The sequence below is a fragment of the Triticum aestivum genome, chromosome 5B (genome assembly GCF_018294505.1).
Source record: "Triticum aestivum cultivar Chinese Spring chromosome 5B, IWGSC CS RefSeq v2.1, whole genome shotgun sequence".
NCBI classification, from domain to species: Eukaryota; Viridiplantae; Streptophyta; class Magnoliopsida; order Poales; family Poaceae; genus Triticum; species Triticum aestivum.
In genome coordinates this window covers 585,535,234-585,551,907 of record NC_057807.1, presented here as the reverse complement: position 1 = coordinate 585,551,907, position 16,674 = coordinate 585,535,234, and the positions used below count along the sequence as shown (strand labels likewise).

At 49.5% G+C, this 16,674-nt stretch overlaps 1 pseudogene; it reads left to right on the top strand.

Annotated features, from left to right (window-relative positions):
- LOC123115061 (uncharacterized) overlaps positions 1 to 14,642 on the top strand; it is a 67,126-nt pseudogene extending 52,484 nt beyond the window's left edge.
- The last annotated feature ends 2,032 nt before the right edge of the window (positions 14,643 to 16,674 follow it).

The following is a 16,674-nucleotide window of genomic DNA, read 5'->3' as shown; positions in this document are numbered from 1 at the left end:
CCATACCGGAAGAAATTTCATATTCAATATTTTCAGTAGGTGCAGTAGGCTGAGGGGCAACTAATTGTGGTTCCGGTCGAGGTGAAGATACCCCGAACAAACCCCTCAAAGGATTGTTTCCCATAGTAGCAAGTGACAATAAATTTCAGTTAATTGTATCCTTTTCGATAAGTAAGAGTGTCAAACCCAACGAGGAGCAGAAGGAAATGACAAGTGGTTTTTAGCAAGGTAATGTCTGCAAGTGCTAAAATTGTAAGTAGCAGAGTAGTTTGATAGCAAGATAATTTGTAATGAGCAAGTAATGATAGTAGTAAAAAAGTGCAGCAAGGTAGCCCAATCCTTCTGAGGCAAAGGATAGGCCAAAACGGCCTCTTATGATAAGCAAAGTGTCCTTGAGGGTACATGGGAATTTCATCTAGTCACTTTCATCATGTTGGCTTATATCGGTTTGCTACTTTGATAATTCGGTATGCGGGTAGACCGGTGCTTAGGTGTTGTTCTTACTTGAACAAACCTCCTACTTATGATTAACCCCCTTGCAAGCATCCGAAACTACGAGAAAAGTATTAAGAATAAATTCTAACCATAGCATTAAACTTTTGGATCCAATCGGCCCCTTATGGAATAGCGCATAAACTAGGTTTTAAGCTTCTGTCACTCTCGCAATCCATCATCTAATAACTACTCCACAATGCATTCCCTTAGGCCCAAATATGGTGAAGTGTCATGTAGTTGACGTTCACATGACACCACTAAGGGAATCACAACATGCATATCATGAAAATACCAAACACATATCAAGTTCACATGATTACTTGCAACATGATTTCTCTCGTGACCTCAAGAACAAAAGTAACTACTCACAAATGATAATCATGCTCAAGATCAGAGGGGTATTAAATAGCATAATGGATGTGAACATATAATCTTCCACCAAATAAACAATATAGTAATCAACTACAAGATGTAATCAACACTAGTAGTCACCCACAAGCACCAATCTATAGTTCTGGTACAGAGATTGAACACAAGAGATGAACTAGCGTTTAAGAGGAGTTGGTGTTGTTGAAGATGTTGATGAAGATAGCCCTCCCCAAGATGGGAGAGTTGTTGGTGATGATGATGACAATGATTTCCCCCTCTGAGAGGTAAGATTCCCCGGCGGAATCGCTCCATCGGAGGGCAAAAGTGCTCCTTCCCAGGTTCCGCCTCGAGACGGCGGTGCTTTGTCCCAAAAGTCCTATCCTTATTTTTTTCGAAGGTCAAAATGACTTATATACCAGAAGAGGGGCACCGGAGGTGGGCCTGGGTGAGCACAACCCACCAGGGCGTGCCTAGGCTCCCTGGCGCGCCTAGGTGGGTTGTGCCCACCTGGTGGGCCCCCTATGGTACTTATTTGCTCCAATATTACTCAAATATTCCACAAAAATTCCTCGTGAGGTTTCAGCTCATTTGGAGTTGTGCAGAATAGGTAGCGTGACGTAGCTTTTTCAGGTTCAGATTTCCAGCTGCCAGAATTCTCCCCCTTTGTGTATACTTTGCATATTATGAGAGAAAAGGCATTAAAATTACTCCAAAAATCATTATTATTCAAAAACAACATAAATAACAGTAGGTAAACATGATACAAAATGGACGTATCAAGCAACTAGCGAATATTTTCATGAAGCCTTTGGATGAAGCAAGATTTTGCGAGTTAAGGCATGAGCTAAATATCATTGATTCGAGCAATGTGGCTTGAATCTAGGCACACCCCACTGCATTCATCATATTATCTTGTTTTAGATGTAGGCATGGACATAGGGGAGTGTTGTTCTCTCAATGAGCTCTCCCTCCCCCCATTATGCATAAATCAATCAAGTATTTCATATTAGCCATTCTTGATGGCATTTGTGCTTCAAAGATGAGTTTTGGTCTTGGGCCCAAGGTTCAAATCTTCGCGGTGCTATACCAATTAAATCAAACATAGGTGGCTCCGGACACCGCTTCTCTCTCTCTCTCTCTTCAAGAAGAGGGTTGGTTTCCGTTTGACCTTATTTTGTCTTGCCTAATTAGTTTCCTTTGGTCTTAGGTGTTTGTATCCTCCAAGTATTGGCCTTTCTTGTTTGCTTCTTGGAATCTTGGAGTTTACTTCACCGTACTTTAGTACCTTGTCTCCATCCCAAGCCTTCGCTTTCCCACAAACCATATATTTCCAATTTGTGCACAAGATTGATCTTGGCGTTGGTGACTATGATTGGGCGGTACAACCGGTTGTCGGGGCAGTTCAACCACTTTGCCTCTTGGCTGTATTGTCCCAGCAGTACAACCAGGGAGGTTCTAACGGTTCTACCGCTTTCTCTCTAGCCTATGTTGCTGGCCAGTACTACTGGGCAGTTACAGGTGGTACTACCGCTGCCTCCCTAGCAATGGAAGTACCGCCTGTAACCCCATGACTGTACCAGGGGCGGCACAACCACTCTTCAGAGCGGTACAACCGCTCCACGGTCGAGGCAGGTATTTATGCACTCAGGCCGAAGGGGCATCTCTTTTTCCCCTTCGTGCCTGACCTATTCTCCTGCCCTAGCCGCCGGTTGCTGTCTCCCTCGCCCCGGTGTCCCCCGATGCTCCGGATCTGTGGATCTCTCACGGATTCGCTCCGTGGAGGCCTTCTCCTTCCCGATCTCTTTCCATGGATACTAGTAATGCCTCATTTTTCCTGCTCCTAGGGTTTCAATCTTTGAATCCATCACTTCTAGGGCATATTACTTTATATCCCACGTTTTTGGCAGAACTATTGGGGTGGAAGAGATCTATATACTTCATGATATTATTTGTGCATCTTTAGAAGTTGAAATTGTACTTGATCTAAATGTTTTACTTGAGCATAGATCCACGTGGGATATAAATAGAGGTTTTCTTGATAAGATTGGCGTATCTGTCTTCTCACTTTGAGGGGGAGGGGTTATAGATTCTTGTGAAACACACAATAATGTTTTTGGTGTTTTCATCCTCACAATGGAAATTTGGCCATGTTGGAAGAATTATCTAATGCCCTATATATACGGAAGAAAGAATCCCACTAGGAAAATAACTTTTTATATTCTTTAAGTTATATTTAGTTTATTAAAATATTGCATATTAGTATAATGCTACATTCCTTTTCTCTTGTGATAACCGTTGGTTGATAGTTACGCCATACCTTTCTTGTCTCAAGACAAGGATGGTAATATACACAATATGTGCATGTTTCTTGGTTTACTAATTTTTCATAATGGAATCATCAAATTTGTAAATCTCACCAACACAAAATAATGTTCATTTGGCAAATTCTCTAGAAGGATAAACATGGGGAGCACATGAAGGTCTATTAGTGGATTGATTGGATAAGGTATCAAAAACGGATTGCCTGGTTACATGAATATATACAAATGTGCTAGTGTGCCTCACCAAAATATGATGCATGTGGCCATTCTATATATATTCCATGCATTCATGTATGATGTGCACTCGTGTGTCCAATGTTTTCATATAAATATGGGATAAATAGTGTTCTATGTTATTCCCTAGAGAGCTTATATGGAAATTATATTTATGTTGGTTGTTAGATCTGTAACAAAAGGACTATGTAGGAGTGTTCTTGAAAATAACTAAGAAATTTGGAATAATCATTGAATAGTGGGAACAAAAATCCAAACCTGGAGTGAAACTTGAGTGGTATTATATTCCATTGTTACCATTGCAAACGTATTATGCTAATGTACCATATATCTCCTATTGTATTGCAGAGAGAGAAGTACATGCCATCAGTTTAGGTCCAATCATGGTACGTCATCAAAAACAGTGTAACACTATGGGCATGGTAGATAAAAAGAAAAATGTCAAGGTAAAATAAGACAAAGATGAAGATGTTAACACAAAAGAGAAAATGAAGCAAAAATAAAGTTGAAGGTGATAAGAAAACAGAGGAGAAGCAAAATTCATCAAAGAGGAAGATGAGTAAGAACAAGGAGGAGAAAGAGAAGAAAATGAGAGCTATTGATAAGAAGGATGATGAGGAGAAGGAGAGGGAGGATCAGAAGAAAAGAAAGGAAAATGGGTGGAAGGCGATGCCACATAAGGAAAGAAAGGAGGAGAATGAGAATGAGAAAGAAGAGCAGGGGCAGGAAGGGAAGGAAGGAGAAATTAAGAAAGATAAAGAGGAGGAACAAAAGGAGATAAATGAGCAAAAGGGAAGGAGGGAGAATGGTAAAGAGGAAGAGGAGTCGAAGGAAAGGGATGATGAAGACCAAAATGACAAACAAAATTGCCCTCACTTCTTTAGGGCACTCATCTCCTATTCATTCATGGAACACATGGTAGGGTTTCTTGATTCATAACAACAAAGAAAGGGACTAACTCATTTTAGTTGTTCCAATTTTTACCTCCCATATTTTTGTATGATTGTTGTGATGGTTATCTTTTCCATTGTAGTTCACTTTTAGTAATGGTGCTCTCTAATTTGATAGAGTTAAAATTGTACATATATAATATATTTCACCCAATAGATTCTTTGTTCAATATGTGAATGTTTAAAACATGGACTATACAATGTTTTGTGTCATTGAAAAGGATAAAAGAGATAACATATCCAAATATAAAATACTTCATGAAAGTTGATATTTTTTGTGGTTACAAAAAATGTAGGTTGTGAATAAAAGAGACATATGTAATATTTGCGCAAAATATAATGCCATTTGAGCAGTGACTGATAGCTGGGATTGGACTATAGGAAGGCAAGATTACATGCCATATATGCATGTTTGGGTTGTGCTAGACATGTGTTCAGCCATTACTAACTAATTTGTATGACGACACATGTCACAGACCATTCTAGTAGGATTCCACAAATAATGATTGTACAAGAATGGTTTCCCTGAGAGGTCCAAGCGGGAATAAATGGCCCGTAGAGCTGGCGAAAATCTTTGGTGAGCTATGCTTTGTGCGTGGATGGAAGGAGTTCCTCTCCGACCATCACGTCGGGTATGGCTACCTACTGGTGTTCCGTTACGACGGACAGTCACAGTTCTTAGTGATGGTTTTCTTGCCATTGTCTTGTGAGGCTCCATATGCATCTCTAGCACAGCCACAACACAAGGACATCTACGTGGCTGAAGAGGAAGAGAAAGGGCACACAAGCAGTGTCGGATTTCGGGTTCCGGCAGACCCTCAAGGTTCGAACTCTAGGGTGCGCGCGGAGATCACACCTCCTACCTACTCATGTCTTGTCGCCTCGCAAGGATCTAAACTACGCGAAGAACAACACAAGGGACACGAGGTTTATACTAGTTCAGGCCACCATTGTGGTGTAATACCCTACTCTAGTTTGTGGTGTGGTGGATTGCCTCTGGGGCTGATGATGAATAATACAAGGAAAGAACTGCCTCGCGAGGGGAGGAGTTCTTATGGGGGTGATGCCTCTTGGGAAGGATTGAATCCGGATCAGTTGGCTCTAGATGAGATGATCCCTTTTCTACTGTGGTGGCTAGCCCTATTTATAGGGCGAGGCCCTGGTCCTCTTCCCAAATATTGAGCGGGAAGGGCGCCAACAATTGGCCATTTTGAAGGGGAACATCTAGTACACTTATCCTGACTAAAGTTGGTCCTCGCCTGCCAAAGACTCTGTCGATGACGCCGGCTTGGGCTCCACGATGACCTCCATCCTGCCGTTCTGCTGGTCTTGGTCTTGTTGCACCGGAATGGTTGCCTTTGCTTGATACTCTTGCCTGCGCTTGGCCTCTTTGCACCAAAGAGGAAACAAGGACTCTACGCAGGCCGGCGCCCGCCTGGCTTCGGTCGTCATGGCTTGCGTCACGGGCACCTCGTGAGGTACCCTGCCTTGATCTCTCCGCCTCCTCGCGAGCCAGTCTGACGAGGCTGCGCCTGAGGAAGCTTCCTGTCGTCCGCCCCGCGAGGCTTGGCCCCTCGCGAGGGTCTTGAGCATTGTTGCTGAAGGTGGGCCGTACTGGCCACTCCTTGAGCCATGCCGCAGGCCGCAGGCAGGCAAGTCTGGGTACCCCCATTCCCAGAACGCCGACAGTAGCCGCCGGGCCCAAGGCGTGCCTGGATTTGGCTTAGCAGAGAAGCGAAGGGGCAAGTGCGAAGCGCCGTGGGCCCCAACAGCCTGCGGCCTTGCGTGCCGCGTGGCGGTTGATTGGACGTGGACGTCCCTGCTTCCCCATGATGCCTCGGCAAATGCACCAATTAACAAGTCCCTGCATGCAAAAACGGGTCATGATTACCTGTGATCGTGGAGGCTGGCAGTTAGCCTCCCCCAGCTATATGTACGGAACGGTGCGAGCCCTTCCGGTCCATCCTTTCCTGCTACTCTCCTTCTTCTTCTTCCTTGCCCTCGCTCCACCTTACGCCAATGGCACCAATCCGTCAGTTTTCTGCCGAAGAGAAGGGGAAGGCCCCCCCGAGAGGGTCCTGTCCCGCTTCCGCCGAAGAAGCAGCTCGCCTCTTGCCGCGGGGAAGGGGGTGCTTGGCAGGAGGTGTCGAGGCCATGGTTTGAGTGACCGCCGCCTAGATTCCCATTGCCCTTGTACGCCCGGATCAAGGGTCCTGAAGGCGCAGGCGCCGAGCGGCACTGCCAGAGGCGTCGTTGTCGGCGGCGGATTACGGCGGTGCACTTCGTTCCTCCCGGAGTTCACGCCGAGGGCTCCTCTCGCGATCTTGTGCTTCACGCCGCCATGCCTCCTCGATCTTGGATTCGTCTTCCCCCCTCCTTCGCCTTCGAGATTCTGCCAAGGGGGCCTCTCAAGCTCTGGCTGCAGCACGCCGACTGCCGGACTCCTGCGACCAAAGCGGATGTCGAGGTCGTCGCTCCGGGCAAGGTCTTCATGACCCGGGGCTGGGGCGAGATCGCCCGGGTTTGCCGATCGGAGGGGGACCTTGTGATCCATCTGGACTATGATGGTGCCTCCTTGATGCTCTTCAAGGTCTTCGACGAAGATGGGCACCGGCTGGAGTGCTTCCCCAGAGGCAGCGGCCGAAGCTCTAGAGCGGCGAGGACCAGGCCTGCCGCCCGCCCTTCCAGCAGCTCCTCTGATGGCAGCGGACGTACCGAAGGGTCCAGCGACTCTTCTAGACTCTTCCTGACCCCGGCGACGAGCGACGACAGCTACGAGCCTCCGAGCTCGCGTCGTGCACGAAGCAGGGCCGGCGCGCCCGGCGGTCGACGCAGCTGATCTGGACAAGGTTGGCGCTGGCCTTGCGTGGCCCCCTGTTGATGATGGCGTCTGCCGTCATGGTCCCTGTAGTTAGGACTCCTTAGGATTCGTGTCTTTTGTTCCTGCGAGGAGCCAAGAACACACCCCGTGGGGGCTTGTAAGGTGCATGTAGTTCCTTTTGTTAATATGATCCTTATTGTGAAGCAGTGTGAGATGCTCGTCCCGCCTTACCTTAGTTCCTCCTTTCGAACCTCGCGAGGGCTCGGTGCTTTGTGCCGACAGGTCCCGGTCCCTAGGCAAGCTTCAGCCGTCGCTGGTATGCCAGGTCGCGATGCCGTGGTCAAGGCCAGGAGGTTAGCGGCCCGAGGTCCAGTAAGAACCCCTGAGTCGTGACGCTTAGGAGGTCCCCTTTAGCGCTCAAGCAGCCATCGTTCGGTGAGAAAGGAGCGCAAACGTTGCCAACACGGAGCTGCATTAGGTGCAAGGCCGGTGTTGCGATAGTCAGTAGTTTCGGGGGATGACTTATCTCGAGAGTCTAAAGCCTCTCCTTGGCGCGGTGCCATGTCCGCGCGTCGGCAGTTGAGGAGTTGCCGGGCGGGGTCCTCGCGAGCCTCTTCCCCCTTTCCCTTACTCCCCTTCGCACTCTACGTCCTCGGGTCTCGGCCCTCGAGCGAGCTCAGTCATCGCTGGTATGCCAGTTCGCGATGCCGTGGACAAGGCCAGGAGGTGAGGGCTGGAGAGCCAGTAAGAGCCCGTGAGTCGTGATGCTCAGGCGCCCCCCCTTTAATGTGCAAGCAGTTCGCGCGGTCGAGAGGGAAGGAGACGCCGCGAAGGCCTCCCCCGACGTTGCTCCTTAAAGATATCCTGCAAGCTCACCACAAGGAAAACGAGCGTTGCCATTACAATTGCCAGCCAGCTACTGGTTGCTCTTGGAGGGGTGATGAGGGCACTGAGGGCCTGGTGAGGTGTCGCCTTGCGGGGTTGCCGCGGCCAGAGCTCAGCCACTCAGGTTTATCGACGTTGCAGGGACGGACCCATGCGCAAGCATCGTGCCATTAGGGAGCAGCTCCATAAGTTGGTGTCAATCGAGCGGGCGATTAAGTCAAGCATGTTAAGCATGAAGGTGCAAATTCATTTAGATAGATGTAGGAAAAGGCGAACACTACTGGGTCGGGCCCGAGCGACTTGGGGATAATGCAGCCCGAGGGGCGCCCCCACCAAAGTAAGCTAAAAACATGTACAAAAGGGGTACATGCCGCCGGGATGGACCCATGAGGCCTGGGAATGATGCAACCCTGGGGGCGCTCCAAGCTGAAGATGAAACTCAAAGGATGTCACCTGTTGATGTTGGAGATGAAAGGGTGCTGAAGTAGCGGACGGTGTGTGCTCAGGAAGCCGATCCTTATGAGCTCCCAGGCTCAGGAGCCTCGTGAGGCTCCGGAGGCCCTGGCGGTTCCTCGCGGACCATCTCCATCTCCGCCAGGACTGCAGAATGCCTGACCTCTTGAGCCTCCAGGATGATCCTCATGAGGCGCTGACGCACAACAGCCGCGTTCGGCAAGCCGTAAGGCATGCGAACATAGCTGTGGGTTGGACCTTCGCAGCGTCCTACGCGTGAGGGCCAGAGGCGCTCCTGAGAGGCGGCTCGGTTGAGTCCTGGTATGTCGATGCAGACGCGCAGCCCACCATCCTCGCCCGGATGGGGAGCTATGGCGGGTAAGCGGCGGCTGCCACTCATGACTCTTGACTCCTGCAACTCCTGAATTATATCGCTGACGAACTCCTGAGGGTTTGGCCCTCCTTGCCTTGCTCCTTCCTGAGGGAAACATGCTTTGAAACGCGCCTCCAAGTGGTGCCCGAGCGCCTCCCTCGTGATCTTGGCAAAGTCGATGGCCCTCCAGGAGAGAGCCCCCGAGCCTTGCTCGAGGAGGGCGCCGGGCGCGCCTTCCTATGCGACAGAAGGAGGCGCCCCCTGAACGGGCGCGGATCCTGAGGGGCCTGCCTCCCGAGGGTTCGGACCAGGAGATGTCTTCTTCTTCTTAGGGACTGCCTCGGGAAGCCTTCCGCTCCTGTGATCTGGGTCTTCAATTGACGCGGCCTGAAAAGCACGCTCCAGAGAACACACAACATCCCTCTCCTCGCAAGGCACCGTGATGACTCCACCACTTCCTGGCATCTTGAGGACATTGTAGCCGTGATGAGTCACTTCCATGAACTTGGCCAGAGCCGGGTACCCAAGGATGGCATTGTACGACAGGCGGATGTGCGCGACGTCAAAGTCAATGAGCTCGGTGTGGTAGTTGTCGCGCTTCCCGAAGGTAACAGGAAGGCGGACCTGCCCTATCGGGACAGTGGAACCGTCGGTGACTCCTGAGAAAGGCTTGGTTGGCTGAAGCTGATTGTATGGCACTTGGAGATTTTTGAATGTCTCGACGGACAGGACATTGAGCCCTGCTCCGCCATCGATGAGGGTCCTGGTGACTTGCACATTCTAATGCTTGGGGAACAAAGCATCAGGAGGACTCCGGCTGTGGCCGTGCACTTGAGCTGATCTGCTGAGCTGAATGTGATGGCGCACGCTGACCACCTGAGAGGGCGCGTGGCCTCAAGCTTGGGGAGGACTGCATTCACCTCGCGAGCAAACTGCTTGAAGATGCATTGAGAGGGTGGGGCCTGAGCGCTGGCCAAGATGCAAGCGATTGCGCGTGGCTCCGGGAAGCCCCCATCCCCCTCGTCCTGATGAGGGTCTTCATTCCTCCTTGGCTATGGTGGCAGAGGAGGGAGGCCCGCGTTGCCTTGTGGGCGATCCTCGCGAGGCTAATCCCTCCAACCTCCCTTGCGAGGCTGGTCCCGCCAGCGGTCCTCGCGAGGTCGGTCACGCCACCCTTGGCGAGGGCCACGGTCTTCCCATCGTCCTCCACCTCTTCCTCCTTCTCGGCCATAGCCCCGGTCGCTGCGCTTGGGGCGTCGGCCGGCACGCACGTCCCACACGGCCCTGAGCTCTTGGCATTCATTGGTGTTGTGGGTGTGGAGGTCGTGGTACACGCAGTACTGGCTGCCCTTGGATGACTCAGGCTGATCCCTGCCTCGCTTGGTGTCCGGCTCTGCTGCAAGCACGACAGCCCCCTTGCGCTTCACGTCCTTGACCTTGGGCTTCTTCTCTTCTGGGTCGGCAATCGATAGTTCAAGGAGGGAAAGGCGTCCTTCCTCAGCTCTGGCACACTTGGTCGCCAAATTGAACAGCTCCAGGGAGGTGCACAGGTCTTCATGGATTGCCAGCTCCTCTTTCATCTTGATGTCACACACGCCGTCGGAGAAGGCTGAGATGATGGCCTCCTCGGACACCCTGGGGATCTTAAGGCGAGCGTTGTTGAAACGTTGGATGAACTTCTGCAGGGTTTCTCCTGGCTGCTGCTTGATGCGGCGCAAGTCGCTCATGGCCGGGGGGCGGTCGCGGGTGCCTTGGAAGTTGGCGATGAAGCGGGTGCGCATCTCGTCCCAGGAGCCAGGTTCAGGAGCCAGGTGCGGGCACCGTCCTTGAGCGCCATGGGAAACCAGTTCGCCATGACCTTCTCATCCCCGTTGGTGGCTTCAATGCCCAGCTCATAGAGCTGGAGGAACTCCGCAGGGTCAGCCGTGCCATCATAGCGCGGGGGCAGATCTGGCTTGAACTTGCCTGGCCAGGCCACGCTGCGCAGCTAGGCGGTGAAGGCACGGCAGCCTGTAGTGGCCACGAGAGGCCTTTGGTGACGGAGAGCTTGATCTTGGAAGTCTCTGTGCACTGCCGCCAGGAGCAGTTTGAAGTCTTGACGCGCTGGAGCAGGAGCGCGGTCGTGACGGGCCGGTGCGGGGAGCACACGGGCAACTTCTTGGGGACGAGGGATCTCTTGGCAACTCTTCTCTTGCTGTGCTGGCGCCGGACGGAGCGGGTCCCGTCCAGGGGCCACGCGCCTTGGGGCCAAGGCGCCTTCTTGAGGGGGAGGCGGCTGAGGTGCCCCCGAAGCTTCATTGCCCGTGCAGGGAGGGGCACGGTGCAGCGAGAGGGATGTCGCAGAGGAGCCCTCAGCGGTGCTGACGAGCTCGGTGATGCGGGCGAGCCACTTGTCGTAGAGGTCATCGACGGGACGGTAGTGCAGGAGCTCCCGCGCCAGGAGCAGCGTGGCGTGCGCGTCCGGCGGAGCGCGATGGGCATGGGACGAGGAACCGGCTGGAGTCAGTGACGGGTGGCGGTGCGGCCTTCTCGCTGCACCGAAGGATGCAGGGACGACGCCTGCTGCCTATTCCCCGCCGGGCCGGTGGCGGCGTTGACGGCAGGCGACGGGGAACGGCAGGGGCATCCGCCGATGGGGGCCATCTTGGCGACGCGAGTGGCGAGAGCGGCCCGGCGCTCGACGCGGGATCGACGAGCGTCTGACATGGATGCGACAGATGGCGAAACACAGGGCGGCGGAAGGCGGATTCCGGCGCACCCCTACCTGGCGCGCCAAATGTCGGATTTCGGGTTCCGGCAGACCCTCAAGGTTCGAACTATGGGGTGCGCGCGGAGATCACACCTCCTACCTACTCACGTCTTGTCGCCTCGCAAGGATCTAAACTACGCGAAGAACAACACAAGGGACACGAGGTTTATACTAGTTCGGCCACCATTATGGTGTAATACCCTACTCTAGTTTGTGGTGTGGTGGATTGCCTCTGGGCTGATGATGAACAATAGAAGGGAAGAACTGCCTCACGAGGGGAGAGTTCTTGTGGGGGTGATGCCTCTTGGGAAGGATTGAATCCGGATCAGTTGGCTCTAGATGAGATGATCCCTTTTCTACTGTGGTGGCTAGCCCTATTTATAGGGCGAGGCCCTGGTCCTCTTCCCAAATATTGAGTGGGAAGGGCGCCAACAATTGGCCATTTTGAAGGGGAACATCTAGTACACTTATCCTGACTAAAGTTGGTCCTCACCTACCAAAGACTCTGTCGATGACGCCGGCTTGGGCTCCACGATGACCTCCATCCTGCCGTTCTGCTGGTCTTGGTCTTGTTGCACCGAAATGGTTGCCTTTGCTTGATACTCTTGCCTGTGCTTGCCCCCTTTGCACCAAAGAGGAAACAAGGACTCTGCGCAGGCCGGCGCCCGCCTGGCGCCCGCCTGGCTTCGGTCGTCATGGCTTGCGTCACGGTCACCTCGTGAGGTACCCTGCCTTGATCTTTCCGCCTCCTCGTGAGCCAGCCTGACGAGGCTGCGCCTGAGGAAGCTTCCTGTCGTCCGCCCCACGAGGCTTGGCCCCTCGCGACGGTCTTGAGTATTGTTGCTGAAGGTGGGCCGTACTGGGCCACTCCTTGAGCCACGCCGCAGGCCGCAGGCAGGCAAGTCTGGGTATCCCTGTTCCCAGAACACCGACCAGCATCAATGGAGATGATACTGCCCCGCAAGAAGAAGACGCTTGCACTAGACCCAGTGTAGATAGTACACCACAAAATGAAGCTTCAGAAGTAGAAGAAGATGCTTTAGAAGATGAAGAAGCGGAGGAAGTTGAAGACGCATTATCAGAAACTCCGGAGAATGAGGAAGGCTATGAACATCGCATGTGCAGCGACGATGCTCTAGAACCAGTGCAACAACAGCAGGACGATCAATGCAAAACCGACGACGGTTTTGTGGTCGGGAAGAGGTCTAGGTTTAGGAAGGTTGATGATATCATGGCAGAAGTGGACCGATCCAAGAAGTCTAGGCCGACGGAGGGGAAAAACTCTGAAGCTCCATCTAGTGATCCAGCTTCCGGGGGAACATCATCAAGCGATAGTTTTGCAGGTAATTAAGAAGAACCCACTGATTATGTATATATTGGTATGAGATGGCTTGATTTTGTAAAATGATTCGTATGCGTAGTACTTTTTATGTATATATTGGTATGAGATGGCTTGATTTTGTAAAATGATTCGTATACTCTTGTTAGCGAGCTAACCTTGTCTATGTGTACATCAAACTGTAAGTAGAATCAGAGCATCGTCCAGCCATGAAGTCTAAGGCTGAGGAGATAAGGTCTCCATATGGTGATTCAGCTTCTAAGGCATCATCATCAAGTGACAATTTGGCAGGTAATTCTGAATAACCATAGGATGGATCGATAATTAACTATAATTGTGATGGCGAAATGTTGTCACATGATTCATCAGCTCTTGTTATCTAGCTAACTTGTGTGCACATCCATTGTATGCAGAGTTGGCCAGTCGTCCATCAAAGGACTCTAAGGTTGAGGGAAAAAGCTCTGCTGCTCCTTTAATTGTTTATAGAAGGTCTGCTACTTCAGCATCTAAAAGAGTTCCCCTCAAAAAAGCTTCAAAAGAAACAACACCAAGTGACAATTGGGCAGGTAATGAATCGATTTAAAAATGAGTAGTACTTGTTTTACACACACACACACACACAAACACACACACACACACACACACACACACACACACACACACACACACATATATATATATATATATATATATTGGTTGAGAAGGCTTAGATGTTGTGTCATAGAGCTATCTATATGCTCTGCTAGCTACATAACATTGGTCTTATACTGTAAAATGGCTCCTATCTATATGCTCTTTTCATCAAGCTAATGAACTTTACCCACATATAGTTCATACAGGTGTATTCCCACCATAATCCGTGTGCATGAACTTATCCACATGGCACGAATCCTTTGGTAAAAGGCTTAGTAGGCAGAATCAATTCTCGATGTTCAACAAGAGCAATGGTGAAAACCAACCTGGCAGAGGTAAATCTCTTTCTTCCTTCCTACCTTCCTTCCGTCCTTCCTTCCTGTAAGTGCGCCATTTTATTATACTGCTAGTACTAATTAGAACAAACTTGAAATGAACTATCCTGATATTCTGCATATTTTTATACTAGTTCTCATCAAGGTTATGAGAAGGCCGGGATTAACATCGCAGAGGCATCCAGTAACTGAAATGGAGAAGGAATATGCCATGGAGAGGGCACGGAGGTTCAAATCCGAGAGGCCCTTCACCGTCAAGGCAACGAAGCACAACAATGTCTATGCCTCGTACTTCATGGTAATTGATCAATTTGATTTCTCCTTTCGATACACATATTCAAAAACTGCATTGCTCACTGACTGGTCGTAATCGACCTGCAACTGCAGATCATCCCGGAAAAGTTCGTGAAAAAAATTTCTCCCCAAAGAGAGTAGGAAGATGTCGCTATGGGACCCACAGGCAAAGCCGTGGAAGGTGTGGTATGAGTACACCGGTGGCGTGTGTCCCTGTGCAGCTTTCAGCGCTGGGTGGGGTGCGCTGGCCATAGAGAACAACCTGGAGAAATGTGATGTGTGCATCTTCGAGCTCCTGGACCAGGAATACAACATCAAGCTTCATGTCTACAAGGTCGTGCTGGAGATCACCCCCTGCGTCATCGCCCCAAAACCTTGCACATGCGAGTGATAATTCACCCCAAAATGTTTTGGTCTAGTGTTGTTGATGATGGAGAAAGACCCGCTCTATCCCGTCGTTGTTAAACTATAACATTCAGAATTATATTGTGTTTGTTGCTGAGACTAATTACTGGATTATAAGGAAAAGATAAGCATGTAGTTCATACTTTCCTTTCTTCTCCATGTCCCAATCCCCTTCATAACCTAGGGTTTTCATCGTTGCTGAATTGCCTTTATATAACCCTGAAATTTGGTAAAATCCCTCGAGCCACTCCTGCCACAACAACCCTTAGAATCGGATGGATCTCTTATCTCCTCCCCTCATTTGAATCAAAGCCCCCTTGGCGAGGTCGTCTGAACTCTGAAGATCCATCCAGATCGCAATTGGTTCACTACGCTTGGTAAACCTACATTCTATGTATCGGATCTATGCTAGCGCAATTGAATCTTTAGCCCATTTGCACTATTATGGTCTTCAATCGGCTTAGGATTCTAGACATAATCTATGGTGCATCTTGATTTTGTACTGCTTCCCACCACAAGAAATGGTGTATCCGTGTTGCTAGTACTTTCTTCCTGAACGTTTTAGTTCAACATAGATCAACTTGTGGGATGTAACTAGAGGTTTCAGCATGTTGACAACATTGACTTATCCTTCTTCTGATTTTGCGGGCATCTTATACTCTTGTTATATTCCGAATGTTGTATTTAGTTAATCATCTATATTAAAATATTGGCGATTATTGTAATGCCTGTAGTGATAGTCCTTGGGTTGCTAACTAGTTAGGCCATACATTTCTTGTCTCAAGACAAGGATGGTGTAGTTTGAATCATCCATTAATATATCATATCAAAGTTCCATATGCATGTTTCATGGTTTACTAAATTTGCACAACAGAATGATCGAATTTGTAAATCTCTTCAAGAAAAAATAATGTATTTTATGGCAAATGTTGTAAAAGGATAAAAAGGGGGAGAACATGGAGGTCTGTTAGTGTATACATTAGACAGGGTATCAAAACAATATTTCCTAGCTAGATGGATATATGCAGATATGCAAGTAGCTAGCTAGATTGCAGCACAAAATATGCATGTGGCCACTCTCTATTTATATATTCTTAGCATTGATGCATGTCTACTTGTATGTTCAATATATATTTTATGGGATACATTTTAATTGATGGCTGGCGCCCGACTGAAGTGTATTTTGACGTTTCTAGCTATAGTTTCTACAGAAAGTAGGGCGGGTGCCGGAGTGCTTCACCACGTGCAGCTCGAAATGCCGCTAGTGCATAGCTCATGCCCATGCCATAGCCAGGGACAACACCTCTTCTGTAGGGGTGGAACCTCATGTTGCCGCCTTCGTAGTTATGCCTACTGTTCCCATGAACATGTCTGCAATTCACCCTGGGAGATAGGGACCTTTCTGCAAAAACACAAGTGCTACTTCTTGAGCTTCCGTTGGTTTTTACCTTGAAGAGGAAAGGGTGATGCAGCAAAGTAGAGATAAGTATTTCACTCAGTTGAGAACCAAGGTATCAATCTAGTAGGAGGAACACACAAGTCTTCAATAGTTGTACCTGCACAAACAGACAAATACTTGCACCCAACGCGATAAAGGGGTGTCAATCCCATCACGTTTACTTGCAAGGATGAGATCTGGTAGTGATAGATATAAAAAATAATGCAAAATAAAGTAAAAGAAAATAAATTGCAGCAAGGTATTTTTTGTGTTTTTGGTTTTATAGATCTGAAAATAATATGATAAAGACCCGGGGGCCATAGTTTTCACTAGAGGCTTCTCTCTTGAAATAAAGCATACGGTGGGTAAACAAATTACTATTGAGCAATTGATAGAAAAGCACATAGTTATGACGATATCCAAGGAAATGATCATGTATATAGGCATCACGTCCGAGACAAGTAGACCGACTCCTGCCTACATCTACTACTATTACTCCACACATCGACCGCTATCCAACATGCATCTAGTGTATTAAGTTAACAAGAATGGAGTAATGCCTTAAGCAAGATGACATGAT